The sequence below is a fragment of the Dreissena polymorpha genome, chromosome 11 (genome assembly GCF_020536995.1).
Source record: "Dreissena polymorpha isolate Duluth1 chromosome 11, UMN_Dpol_1.0, whole genome shotgun sequence".
NCBI lineage: Eukaryota > Metazoa > Mollusca > Bivalvia > Myida > Dreissenidae > Dreissena > Dreissena polymorpha.
In genome coordinates this window covers 907,481-923,780 of record NC_068365.1, presented here as the reverse complement: position 1 = coordinate 923,780, position 16,300 = coordinate 907,481, and positions in this window count along the sequence as shown.

Here is a 16,300-nt window from a genome sequence, read left to right as displayed (position 1 = left end):
CTATTGATTAAACGCCCTGATCAATGACGGGTTTGAATTGAAGCCAGGTAATATGATAACCCATTGCGTTTGTTCTGCATTTGCTAGATCCGTTTATTTTATAACAGCGTGTAACGGTTTAAATGGTGCAAACATTGTTATATGGTTTTACAAAATGTAAAATAACGCCAATGTCTGGTCTTTGATATGCGACTCTGGCCCATATTCTACAACCGAGTTTTAAGGTTCATGGGGGGGATAAATTTCATTAAAACTTCGCTTTGGTTTTTTGTTATTGAATTTGGTACAATATGGTCAAACTAAATATCATTTTAAAGCTAAAGACGGATAGAATAACATAAACACATTTTTGACATTCAATATTTGTGTGCTTTATTCATATTTTGGTTTAAAACCAATACATTTTTACACTAATTTACAAAATCTCAATCTAAAGTTAGGAAGGATATGCACTACCTTAAGTTGAATAAATACAAAGCTATATACATATACAAGGTCAAGTTAGCAACATTTCACAGAAAATAATTGTCATAAAAATCCAGGTACGGTGGATAATAAGAGTCACAATTCTATGTCAAAGGCTTAACAATTTTGTTATTTACCTCTCAACCAAATTGCACATTTTAAACCATCTCAAATTGAAATACATTGCAGACGACATATAAATATATAAAGGAATAAAGAAATTGGCAAAACTATTGATTTTATATTTTGATTCCTTCTACCCATTTTGAAAGTATCGCCATCGCTGTGATCCGTAGAAAAACGTGCAAAACAAATCGGTCGAAACCACGTGCAGTGGTGAAAAAACCGGGTATATGTATACACATACCTGAGAAAACACATGTACTTATTTTGACAGTTGTGTGGTACTAGTAAAACAGCTATTAAAATTAATCAGCATTATATCGCACTAAATAACAGAAATGACCACGTAGAGATATCATCACTTACCCTATTGCAAATATTTTCCAACTGAAAATTGTCTCCCACACGTCTTTTTTAGTTTATTTGTTTTGTTTTTCTGGAGCCGAAGTGCATCACACATAATATCCATCCAACTTCCGTTGTTTTCACTTTCGTTATTAAAAACTCCGTTTAAAAGAATTATTTCTACTTTTAGATTTTTAAAGCGATGTATTATTATATATTATCGATAGAATTGTATACCGTGATGAATTGAACGGAGTTATGTATCGATCTTTCTGTCAGTTTGTAAGCGTACTATTTTATGCGCAATAATATAAGTACAGTGATTCGACAACGATTGTAAACATTGGTGAAATGCTTCTTACATAGTTATTCTTTTGAGTGTTTATGAGGTTTGATCGTGCAGTTTGCAAACATCAAAGGAAAGATTACAATCCAATGCATTTGTCATCGTCAACCGTTTGGAATGTCAATTAGGCGATGAGTGAGTTATCATGTTTCTTTCTATTGTATTAATTTAAAAATGGCTGCCCCCATGGTGATGAAATGACATGTGTTCGAGTTTTGATATTTTTAGATATGTAAACTTTTTTTACTATTTAAGCGTTACTTGCCCTCGTCAATGTCGATATTATTCACTAGTTATATAATTTTCCGCCGAAATACGTGGAATAAACCTGATTCAGATTTTTAAAAATAATGTATATTTAAGTGTTGAAATCGCTTTGTAGTTTGATTGATTTTGTGGATGTTATGATACGTTGATGTACAAAATAGGTAGCAGTTGGAAGGAAAAACATCCTTTCAAGCATATATGTATACATTTTCAATGTGGCACTCTTCCTTTAGTCAAATTTGAGTTCAATGCTAGGGGTCCCACATTTTTCAAAATGAAGCCTCTACATGAACCTTAAAGGAACATGTTAACAGAGTTTGTTTATTTACACGACAACAACAATAACAACAGCAACACAATAATGTACTATGAGCTAAATTCTGTTATTTTTTTATATTATTATGTCAATTTATATGCCCATTTATATATTTCAATGTACAATAATGTACATTATGTTACAGCCTTTTTATTTTTCATAATATGAACGTCTTAATGTGGTGTACGAAACTTCACATGAAAACATACAAATTGCATCGCTATATTCAATATATTAAGCCGGATGTATACGATTAATATTTAAGCACAATGGTTAAATACTCTTTAAAACAAAGTATCGTTTAAAAGAAGTACATCGGATTTACATATTAAAAATACTTTATTTGCAGTTTTAAAGTGGTTCTATTCTATTTGCTATAACGTAATAAGCTCGGCTCAAATTATGCGTCGCATTGTCTGTATCTATATGGATACAATTAAATAAATAAACTGTACACATTGAAAATTAAAACAACTTACCAATCAAGTAAAGGTCTTTGCGTTGATTGGATCCAATTACATTGAAGATGAATTTGACAGACGCATATCAATTGCATAAACGCTGAAATGTTAAGTTATTCACCTCATTACAACACTTCTGATTATTGGGGTACCCGCACTTTGAGAAAATGCGCATACAAAAAACAAGACAAAGCGTTTAAATTTAGGAGGATAAAACGAGCTTAGCTGTCGACTGGTGATAAGTGGTTGTGGGTATACTTTTTCAATGTAAAAAAATGTTTTGACTACATAGACAATGCAATATGTAACTCGATCGAATGGTTTAACAATAATGCTAACAATACAATCATATCGAGCGCATCGACTGGAGAAATAAAGAAAAGTTTACGCCTAATGGTTTGGGCTACATGATATCGTAAATTTAAGTACTTATGTATTTATAAAGTACAATTTAAAGGTTTGTAAATATTAATATACTTATGAATACATTTAGTATTTTGTTTTGATAGTTAAAGGCTTATTTTTTTCAATCACCATACGTCAACGGTTTTATCAACCAATTAGAAATAACAATGCGTTCTTAAGGTAAATAAATATGACCGGATTAAAAACATTTAAACGATTCATAGAACAGGTCGGTTTGGGGATGACGTCATTTAAATATACTGAATACTTACTTTTATATAAAATTATAGACTGTCGATGCGCGCATACATATCATCATCATCTTCTTCTTCTTCTTCTTTTTATTATTATTATTATTATTGTTCTTGTTTGTGTGCTCCTGCTTCTTCTGCATCATCACCATCGTCAGCATAAACATCATCATCATATTCTTCTTCTCCTTCATCTTCATCATCATTAAGAATAATATGAACATTTTATAAGAAAGTATCATCTGTTCAGACTTATTCGGACTATTAAAAATAAAACGCATTACCTTTTTCAAATCCAATAATCTAGTTATAAAGCTCTTGACAATGTGTGTCTTTAACAAATTATATGATATGTCTGTGCAGTACATACCTTTTGTTTGCATCACAACGAACAATGTATTATTATTTAAAGCGAATGGCGTGGCTGTATTGGGTGGTCTCATGTATTGCTTGAGTGGTTTTCAGTACGATTTCAATATGTTCTTTTCTACAAACCTTTAGATTAAACTACAAAACGTGACATAATATTTGTAAATGTAATCATGGGAAGAAAATTATATATTTGTTAAATAATGTAAGGTTGTGTGTGCAACATTCAATTGTATTTTACATTTCCATAAATTAACTATACAACAACGTGCTATCATGAATACAATAAAAGACAGGAATGCACGCAGGCAGGTAGACAGGCAGACAGGCAGACATAAATACAGACAACCAGAAAGACTGACATATACAGATAGACATGTAGGCAGACCGACAGGCAGGCAGGCGGGAGGACAGACAGACAGACATACTGACTAACAGACAGACTAACAGACAGCCAGAGAGAAAGGCATGCCAACAGACTTGACATCAAATGATAAATGAACATTATTGCAATATCTTCCGACCAACAAGGTACTTTTAAAACAGATCTATCAAATGGACCGGTCATTAATAACGTGAAAACAACATAAAATAATGTTATTTAAATAAGCCGCGCTTTGTTAAAACCGGGCATACTTATTTTGAGTAAAATATCGCCCCAGATTAGCATATGCAGTTGAATTCAGTTCAGGCTGAAGGTGTCTTAAATGATAAGACTAAACAGGATAATCTGGGACGATACTTTAAGCACACGCATGAAGTCCGGTTTTTACAAGGCGCGGCGTTCATTTATGCTTGATGTAGCTTAAATAAATTCACTCTTTGGTAAAGTTGTTTACATGCAGTGTTGTTTTTTCAACTGATACCGCAATGGACTGTGTTATGTGGAAATTCAAAGCAAACAAATACATTAAAAATATATACATAAACAATTTTAAAAAGTGTCCATATTGCATTAATCTTGCTATTTGATCTCAAAATTTTAACAATTCAAAACATACTTTCCAGATGTTATCAATTGCATTTCTGTTTTCATCTCTTAATTTAACCAATACTATAAAACCACGACCATATATGTAACGATAAGCATACAATTAAAATGTGGGTCGCATTTAGATTCTCAATAATAACCGAGTCAATAATATGCTTTAAGGCAATTGTCTACATTATAATTGTAAGTTCTGTATCAGCTTGCAACACAATGCAAAATGATCAACCTCGGTTTTCTCAGGACGATACCAAAACCAGATGGGACGCGCTATGTGAAAGCATGTGCATAAAGCATCGTCCTTTATCAGCCTATGCAGTTCATACAGACTAATCAGATACGACTATTGCAACCAAGACTTGCTTGTTGTTAAGAAGAAACTTCCTTAAAATGAAACATTCCATAAAAGCGGAGGCATCCTGATTAGCATGTGTGGACTGAATATGCTAATCTGGGACGACACTTCACGCACATGCAAAACGCCTTGTTTTCCCTGAACGACATTAAGATCTACGGCAGCCTACAGCAGTCGTTTTCAATCTTTCCAAACGATTCCAATGAATTAAAAATGATATAAACAACAACATGTGTTGCGGCTTACAGCTGTGGTTGTCAATCTCACAGAATGATGGAATATTTTTTGTTTTCAAATACATGATATAGTGATATCTTGTTTGAGCTGAAATACCACACGTGCATGTACACTTACCTTAAAACTTTATAAAACACCGAAAGCCATTAGCATTCCCAATGCGTTAACAACTTAAATAATAAGTGTTATATGTGAAGTGTTTAATTAATGTATAGCCGTGTATTGTATAGGCAATTGTAACTAAATGAATAAAGGAGAGTACAATATCTCACCTGATAAAACGTCTTGATTTTTATAAACTTATCTCAAGTGTTATTAATCATTTACGCTCTAGCATCGAATATACAATTACGATTTAGTTGCAATTTATATGCTCATGGTTTTAATCTTTACCAGAGAATATAACTTAAAGCATCGGAAACATGATGAAAGGGAGTAAATAACATGTCAGCTAAATCACTTTTTGCGGACAAGATTTCAAATGTAAGAAGCATACAGTGACAATTTCAGTATAGTAACAATTCTAGATTATCAGAGGCATTTTGGGAAAGAGCCATCAATCAAGAAGTAAAGTACCCGATGGCATAGCGAGGATGTATATGACTTACAGTATTTACTTAATATTTTAAATTTTAAAAACATGTCATGCACAATGAAAACAATTGATATTAAAACTTTCCGTGTATGAATTAAGACGACTTGACGTGAAATACATCTTGAACTATATGAATATGTATTCAGTAAAACGTTCTGTTTATGGGCGTTAACAAGTTAGGCTATTTTTTAATAGGCTTGATGCATGTGCGCAAGTCAACACAGGCTAATCAGGGAATGGACTTTTTCGATAACACTGGTTTTTTATTAAGAAGGGACCTACTTTAAACGAACAATTCCATGATAGCCTGTCGACCCAGATTAGCCTTAAATGTCAGCACAGACTTATCTGGAACGACACTTAACGCACATGCTTAACGCCCGATTGTGCCAAAACGCGGTTCCAGTTTGGAATGCGAATTTCTAGGTATACTTTAATATATAGTATCAGAATGGGCATATTGCAAAAATCATTTGTGGATTTGAGTTAAGGATTGAATATTTCAAAACCTGAACATATAATTATTTTTATATTTCGATGTTCAAGATGACTTCGCAAAGTAGGAAAAAAAAACTGATACATTCAATTATAATTGAATGTATATATCATCTATTGATCGCTAGATGATTATAAAAATAACATGCCATTAATAAACTCTGATTAAATACATTAAATACTAGATTACAAAAATAAAAGGTGCCCGAAAACACGTTGCAAAAAAACATAGCTTCTATAGGTTGTATCATTTCAATTCAAAATTTTGTTTCAATATTATAAATAATTAGATAACAGTTAGTTTAACCTAGATGAGGAACAGTGCAAGATCCTCATTGCTATCCTCAAAGTTAAGATGCATTCAGGTCAATTTTCAAACTATAACACGTAATTATTATAATAGTTTTTGCGGAGCTCTAACCTCTAATTCTATGTTACAATATTGATATATGCACAATTGTATGTATTCCTAAATTACTTGCAGAAAATGTTCTCATAGATATGAGAAAGAAAAAAACGAAGAAAGTGATGACTACATTAAGTGTCAAAGTCGTACTTGAATTTCATGGATCAAAACGCAACAATGATAATTCAATTTTGACCTAAGCAAGTGTCCATTGAATTGAGCCGCATCTAGCAAAAAATGGGTCTCATGTAATACGCGGCCAGCGTAACTGAAAACCAGCCTGCTCATCGGCGCGCAGTCTGCTCAGGCGCTATACTGTTTGCTATTGAGATCAGGAGAACTTATGGGACTTCAAGTGGGACAGTGTAGCTCCTGCCAAGACGTCGCTAATCATCACAAAGCTTCAAACAATATGCGTCATGTCAAGTTTACATTAGAGGTCAACAATTAAAGAGAATCGGTTATTTATTTTGTTAACCTAGCTAATTGCTTAATGTCCGATACATTCAATGATTTAAACAAACCATACTGTTTTAAATATGTTGAAATTCAAGTTATTATCCAAAACACATAAAGTTGATTTTCTTCGAATCGTTGGACAAACTGCATAAGACAAACAATCATATTCTGTTCAATAATCATGCCGTATGCTATACTTGCTTAAGTGATGGAGTTGGGACTTTAGAACAGATTTTAATAGGGCTATCATCACTCAGTTCACTACAATAAACACAAAATAAGAGCAAAAAAATGTCCCTACTCGATATTTAAATTGTGATGCATGACTCGTTTAAACATTGTGTAGGAAGCTTACTCTCACTTCGAATTGCAGAATTAATTTTAAAAAACATTCAATGTATTGGTGATATCGGCCTTATTTTGTGGCATGTCAAATTCTTGAAAGACCTCTCTCACTCGTTGCTGCAGAATAATATCGGAGTCAAACCACAAACTCGCTGTCATCTGTAAATGAATGTCGCTGATAAACTCCTCCAGCAACATCCTATTTTCGCACTTAAATTTATGATCACTTAAATATTCTATTCTAAATGGCCCACATCTCATAATTAGCACAGCCTTGCACGCGCATCCGTTGTGCAACCTCAACCATTAGCTCCCCCATACGTCTCTCTATCTCCTGCAGGATATCATTATACTCATCAACCACTCTGTTCTCACTGCTTCATTTCGTGCATCTGTTCCACAAATCCAGGTAAAGAATTTCCTGCTCCATCCTTATCTTGCTGAACCACAACATTGGCTCTGGGGACGCGACGACGGCCTGTCGTATCTTTAGTAATCTCATAATTGCCATGGGACCTTCCGCAATCATGTTCTCGATATCTGCAACCCATTTACTTTGCTGCTTATCCCGCAAACCACTGTCTGCCAATAAATTTCTTTCCGGAACCATTTAATATGGCAGTTGTAGTGTGACAATAGCAGTCTTAAGTATTCTCAGTCCATCATGAAGCGAGTGGAAAAAACTATGTGTATTAAAGCTGTTCTGTGGGTTCCACGCAGCTTGCCAAAGTATTATATTTTTTATCACGTATGATGCACCTTATTTCTTTCAAGGCCTAAGAACATCTCTTAGAATCGTTTTAAGCATAACATACACTTGCGTTTGTGTGCCATTAAGGTTATTTACCAGCTCTCTCTCGCCGGTGTTAAAGCAAATCATCCACCACATGTGCTTGAATTCACTTCTCCTAAATCCTATGGGGGTTACAAAGGCTCCTAATGATACAACTTTCTGAACTATGACTGATGACGGCCAATGACGGGGTCTGGCAGCCCATCTTTTAAGGATGCCGGGGAAATAACATCGTAGTGCGCATACCCTGCCCGCATGAAGAACACCTTTCTATGTCACCGGTATCGACGGCCCTTCTCTCTCATGATCCACTACTCCTGAATATGTAATTGGTGTCGACCATGCGTCTACGAATAAACTACTTCTAAGTAGAATGTTTCCATATCCAAATCGCCAGATCGACATTTTATTAAAGTGATATTATGGGCATTTTTCACTGTTTAATTGAGCTCAAAAGAATTAACAGGTCAACAGAGTTAGTTAAAGTGAGGTTACTGACCAATTATCTGCAACTCATCTTGCTACCTGTTGTTTATAAAAAATATATATTAGATTCGTTATTTTTCTTGACTCACCCAGTCCTCTAAGCCGAAATGATCCGTGAAACAAAATAGTGTCTTTGTGTCCTATGAACGAATCTGCACTAAAACTAGATTTAGATTTACATCGTAAATCGCATCATTTATGTCGTCAGTTGTCAAAACGAAAGTACGGTTGATATTCAAATGCATTTTTTTCCAGGATATTGTTTTACTATGTTTATGCTGCATTAACAATTAGAAGTGTATATAAAGTGAAAACACCCAAAAATAAACAACGGTTGCGATAGACACCTATAAACTGTAAGATGTCAATAATATCACTTAAAGGAGTAAAAGGCAATAGAGTCGTTGACATGAAATGTCATGGATTCATATAATCTCGCATTTTCATTTGATCATACAATTCGAGGATTTTAATAATGTCTGATATAATCGACTTCGGACTTAAGCGTAAAGAGAACACACGAATCTCGACGAAAATAAGGGATAGTTTTGTCTTGTTTGACATTAATACGAATATAGGAAAGGCATTTGTCCTCGTTGATTCTTAAAATTTTTAGCGAAACCAGGTCAATTTATCACTCAACAGTCTAGAGCTTTAAAGGGGCCTTTTCACAGATTTTGGCATTTTTTTAACTTATTCATTAAATGCTTAATATTGATAAATGTAAACATTGGATCGTAAAAGCTCCAGTAAAAATCAAGAAAAAAAATAAAAAAAGGAAAAGAACATTGCCCGGAGAAGGTTTCGAACCAGTTACCCCAGGAGTCCTGCCAGAGTCCTGAAGTAAAAACGCTTAAGCCTACTGAGCTATTCCGCCGTGTACACATTCGTGACGTAATTTTTACCTTATATAAGCAATCTTCGTAGTTTCACAAAATTTAACGACAAAATCAGAACTCTCCAAATTATTCAATCGTTTCGCGTTGCAACGCTTTATATTTTTTAGGTTTTAAAATTGTCAAAAGATGCATATAATGGCTATATTAGAGCATGGTTAATGTTCAGTATTACTGTTTCCTCACAAATATCATAACTAAAACGAAAACTTACGAATCTGAAACAACTTTTTTCAATTTTGTCAATTTACCAAAGCGTGAAAAGATCCCTTTAAGAGCGGTGATGCGACGTTGGGGTCGCGACCTCAACATAACTAAGCTGCGCTATGGGAAAACGGGGCTTAATGCTTGCTGTCGTCCATAATTAGAATGTATCGCCTGTGCCTGTTTAGTCTAATCATAGACGAAAACTTTACACCGGTATTCATTTTTTTCGATTTTAACAGGCCGATCTGTTCTTAGATAGTGTGGCTTACGAGAAGGCAAGGCAAGTTTATGCTACGAGTGCTGCCAGGTAACTAGCTCAGGTCACAGAGTAAGGCCGGCTGGCTGTTCCAGGATACATAAACTGTACATTCCAGTATATATAACATACATAATCCTCGCTCTTGGTAGCGGCACAACCTCACAGTAATCTCCGACGACACTTTCCGCCTTGACTGAATGTTCGTGTAGAACATATTTTTTTTTAAACAACGATCCCATACAAGCGGTAAATGTAGTCCCTGATAAGACTGTAAGCACTTGCATTAAGCCCAGTTTTCCAAAAACAAGGCTCATATTACAACTTCGCTTCAATTTAACTATTTGACATTTAAGCTAAGAAATTATCGGTCTGTATGTCATGTCGTGTAACTTACCAATTAATGTACACACGTGACTTCATGCTTACTAACTTCAGTCTCGGTAAACACCAAATGTTTATTTAATGTCATCACACATTTCTGACCTATATGTGTACATACAGAATGTTTTCATGTTCGCTCACTTATATGAGGTTATTTATTTTATTTTTTACAAAACGACTTGTTTCCATGTATGTGTTGGGCAAAACCGAAAATCATATTTTTATACATATGCACTGTGCGTTAGCACGCCATTTATGCGTGCGGTATTAAGTGTATATAGTGTTTATCATCAAATTACTGGAAATACTAGTAATTAATGGGTAATGTCTAGTTTATTAATAGGTTTTAAACAAGTATTTCTTTTTTTATATGGATTCATGTTTTACGATATTTAACTGTCTCTTGTGTTATGCCTCGGTATACATTAGTTGTGTCATGCAAACATGGTTTTTATGGCATATGCGGTCAGTCCAGCCTGCTTATGAGCGCAGTCTGTTCAGGAGCTACTTAATCCGCTAATACGACCACGAAACTTTGGTCGATATTAAAGCTGTCTGTGTAGCTCCTGACCAGACCTCACGAATGCACACGCTGGACTGGAGCTAAACTGACCCCCTAAGGCACACGACCGATTTTGCCGTAACGCGGCTCATATCTGATTTCAAATCCGCTTCTTCCCGTCTTCGCGAACTAGCTAAATGTTTGAAAGAATCAAGTATAAGTTTAATTAGGTTATCGCAATGCCTTCTGCGTTGTGGTTTCATATATAAACACAATTTTACGCTTTAAAGGGGCCTTTTCACGTTTCAGTAAATTGACAAAAAATATCAGATTCGCAAATTATCGATATAGTTATGATATGTGCTAGGCAACAGCAATACTGAACATATACCATGATCTAAAATATCCATTATATGCTTGTTTTAACAATTTTAAAACCTGAACATTATAAAGCGTTGCAACGCAAAACGATTTAATACTTTGGAGAGTTTTGTTGTTATCGATATATATTGTAATACTAAGAAAATTACTTATATATCAAATACAATGTATCACTCATTGTATGAGCGCGGATGGCCGAGTGGTCTCAGCAATATACTTTTACTCCAAGGGTCTTTGGTTCGAGCCCGGTCGAGGGTTACTTTTTCTGTCTGTAATTGTATTCTTGTTTTTTACTGTAGCTTTTTATATCAAATGTTTACATTTATCAATATTAAGCATTGTAAACTTCAATACATGCCACACTCTGTGAAAGGCCCCTTTAATGCTGGGGAAACGCAATACACTTCCAAGGTATTTATTCTGCTGAGTGTTTGACAGTATTTCGGTTAAACAATATCATTATAGGTACTGCTTCCTGAAAATATGTATATTTTCAATCATGGACGAAACAATATGCTTAAATGGAATTTTGCGTGTATATTAAGTATCTTCTATCAAAAGTGTATGCGAACAGTGTCGTCCCTGATTAACATGAGCGGGGTGCATGGGCACATTTTATGTTTATTAATCAAAAGATAAAACGTGGATGAAACATGATGCTATATCTTTATTTTGATTGTCTTCACATCGCTTGTTGACCAGAAAACGTTAATCATCAAATCAATCGCCGGATAACGGTCAGACAACATCAAACAGGAACGCAAAAACGGTAATCAAATAAAACAAAATGGCGCAAAATGTTTAGTGTACACAGGGCTACGGTAAAAGTGGACCGTTACAGGCCAATACGCTAGTCTATGTTCTCCAAACCATGACCTTTTATCGATAATACCGGAACGTTTTAATTCAATTGGCAATAAATTGTCACAACTTTCGGAGTACACCCCTCACGTAAACATGGCTAGTATAATTATATTTTAAATGCATGCATTTAACTGTTAAGTCTACTTAATGTGAGTTTTTTAAATCACCTGTTTTCCGTCGTGCGTCACCCGTTAACGTTCCCCTCATCGACATATCCTTAACAGCAGAGCAGACCCGTTAACGTTCCCCTCATCGACATATCCTTAACAGCAGAGCAGACCCGTTAACGTTCCCCTCATCGACATATCCTTAACAGCAGAGCAGATCTATACGAAACTTCGAACAAATAACCTTGGGTTATAAAATATGTTCTTATCGTTCATGTCCTCCGCGGAAGACGTGAGCTAAACATAAATTAAACAGAACACCTATATGTTCTTCCATGAAACTTCCGAGAATGCAGGTTTCATATTAGGTTTGTAAAATCGTTACGTGATCGTTTAAAACTTTTAATGTTGAAAAATTGAAGTGGTTATTGCATTTACGAATACGTATTGTCATGCTAAAACGAAGACATGGAACACCAACGGGGAATCTCCCTTAAACTATGAGGGTTAAGGATATGCCGTTTTCCGCTTAAAACCGTTAATGTAGAATAAAGCAACTTGTAAATAAATGTTTTGCGATTAAAATACGTATTTCTTGCTTATACAAAGAAACAAAGAGTTAAGGACATAAGGACATTTTCGGTTTTCATTTCAGCTGCATAATGACTTTCAAAAGCAAGCATTAAGTCCGATTAATATTAGTTGCAAAAACACTATGAAATGCACTTTGTCATTATAACAAATAGTGTATGTTACATTCGTTAATTGATTAGTAATTAAATAAAAACTGTACACCATATCAAACGAGTCTGTCAGTGGTCAATGCGGTTTCCAGAGTGTCAAGCGGTTGTACTTAACACAATTCAAAAAATTTAGTTAATAGCAGCGTTGAGCTTGATTATTTTAATTCTTAAAAAATGTGTTGTGAAATATCAAAGTCATGAAGTAGTTTTAATTTATGTAACAATTAATACGATACTTATTTTTTTCAGTACCAAAGTTCATAGCATCCATAAAACATATTCTCGCAAATACCATAACATCGAAACCAAACAAACAACATTTTGCTAGCAGACTTAAAAACATGTTATAATAAGAAACGTCATCGTTTATAATGTAATTGTTGTTTTAAGAATATAGATATGCTATACATGAATTTAAGATTTGGTTGAAAATGGTGTCCGGATAAAAACCGGATATGGTTGTTTGTGGCAGATGTGCATGCTGATGTGGAGCGGCGCTGGCCACATATGATATGAGACCTGTTTTCGCACGAGGGGTTTCAAATAAGTTAATAAAAAGGGCATATGAAGTGAATCATATGTCTTATGCCAACTAACTGACGCGAAAATTTAAACAAATGTGTTTCTTTAAATGGATATGTTAAAATGTAGAAAAGAAATAAACAACGACCATATATGCGCCATGTTTGATTAATCACCTTTGTAGACAGATTTCTCACCGGCATTCAGACTCAAATAACAATTAAAGGTACATCGTCTAACTAATGATGGTTAGTGAATGGGATTTGTGTGTCAATCTGTCATGTAGTTTATGCATATGTGTCCTGTTAGGGATTCTATAACTCAGAGTTTTGATTGCTTATCATACAATATTTTCCAAATTTTGCCAATGTTAAATGGCAAGAGTGCTGTGCAAATGAAGGATACTTAACCGCACCGTAGGTTGCACATATCACTTATATCGCCTCATAATTACACACACATATCACTTGACTGATCAAAACTGTTGGTTGAATGTAAATAAAACGAACAAAAACACGATGCTTTATAACGGAATAATGATAGTGAAGCCCATGCCGCTGTGACTTTCATCTTTCTAAACATGTCATACCTCCAACTGGTATCGGGAAAACAATAAAGTATGATGAACAGTATCTTATGAAAAAAAATGAATATTTCTGACTGAAAACTTACCAAATATATATAGATTGTTCTGTTAATTAGCGGATATTTAATATGTATAAGATCTTATTTTAGTTGCCAACTGGGCGTGACCTATCTATTATTGTATTACAGTCATATTTACTTTCTCATTAACTTAGGTAAAAAATTCGTCTAAACCGTAAGAGAAATTGTCATTTTGTATATTCAATCCATTGATTTGAACACAGCGTGTCACATAAACATGCTGCTGATGGCATACAATACGAGGACAGGTTGATTATTATGTACATGGCAAAGGTTGTCATGCAAGTGAACTCAGGCCTCGATTGATGTGAAGCATTATTAGCAATCTTTGGATGCCGAATAAATGAGAACTCACACGTTTCACTGTTCTTGAACCTTGAGCCTACAATGCATCTTATTACAAGACATGTGCTACTGTCATAGGTTGTGTTGGTTTCTTTTTTTAGCCCGCTAGTATACATTATATCTCACCTCCTACAAACATGAACAAGTCCGATTGGCTTAGAGCGGTCACGTTCCCATGGTGTATTTTCCATACAGCCCGAGTAATTCCCATACACACCGAGTAGTCGGTTGAGATATAATCGTTATAGAGTTAGTAACTGATGGTGTATGGGATATACAGCCTCAATTCTTTCACACCATACTAAAGCTTCGCTCTCGTATGGTATGAAATTACTGAGGGTGTATATCCCATACGCCATCACTTACTAATAGTGTAACTAAATATATATACATGTAAACAATTTATTTCACACTGTAAACATACATTTCTTATTATTTAATAATACCGGTAGTAAGTTAACAATTGATGTATTGTGTTACTAGTAACTTAGCTCATCCTAATCATAAGCCAATCATAGTGAGAGAAAAGTGAGACCGAAAGAAATGTGGATGTTTGTATGTACAGCTACCGCCGGGAAGTGCCTTATACAAAATACATTACAGCAATAAAATCGCTTTAAAAAAATATCATTTAATAAAGGTTAACGTTATAACAAATTGATGGTTGTTAAAATGTATAATAATGTTCCGTCGAATGAATGAAATGATTTAAATACGGCAATTTAACGTTCATAATGCAACACATATTAAATCATTAAATAGGTATTTCATTTCAATAATAAAGCTCGCGTTTTAACACAGATCTCGCTTTAAAAGTAACAATAGTATGTGAGTCCATAAGAACAAAGAGCTGAAAGTTTGTTTGAAATATAATCTTCGACAAATACTGTTACTTGTTTCTTCTTACCAACTAACATTCACTAGGAACTACTTCTGCTTGGATCTTGATCTTGAAAAAGATAATTGATCATTGTTTTTGGAAAACGAGGCTTAATGCATGTGCGTAAAGTGTTGTCCCATATTAGCCTATGCAGTCCGCACAGGCTAATCAGGGATGACAATGTCCGATTTTATGGTATATTTCGTCTAAAGGCAGTCTTGTTTAAGCGAAAGTTCAGTTGGTTGGAATTTGCCGTTCAGAAAAAGGCTCCAATAATAAACATACGTGTCTAAAATATAGTATGTACGAACTTCCGATCTTGACAGGGCTTATATAAATTGACGACTACTAAGGTTTCAACCGTTACAAAGATTACTGATTTAGAATTTCATAGGCTGTTAGGTAATAATATGTCGATTTTTTTAGAATGAGGTGAGGCGTCAATAATGTATCTTGTTCAGATATAATTGTAAACCTTTTTATTTTAGCTCGGTTGCATAGAAAGCCTGAGGGTTATTTTAACCGCTCTCGAGTCCGTTTCCTGGCACTATTACCAGTACTTTGTGTCTCAAAAGAACGCTCCCACTGTTGGGATCGAACCCGTGACCTCCCGGTCGCCTGACTTAGTGTATATGGTGTTCAAATACTGATTTAGTCGTAAGGCTTTGTCCTATGTTTCCTATGTATGCAAAACATAATGTGAAATGATGACAAATATAATTGATCGCAAACAATAAAAAATAAGTGTTTTTATTGCACTTATGTCGATACTTATTATCAAGATCGAAAATATTCAATACATACTTATCAGAGGGACGTCAATCCCACGTATGTTTTTTTCACTAAATTTAACCACGACTATAAAACATAAGCTTTATTAATATATATATAGGCATTCAGTTATAAATTGGGCTACATGGAGAGTGAAATACCGCTAGGTAATGCAAAGGGTGCAAGGTTTCATTTAAAGTACAACTGTTAGTTCTGTGTATGTTTGAAACATAATTCAGAACGCAATAACCACTTAATTTGCTCAAAAA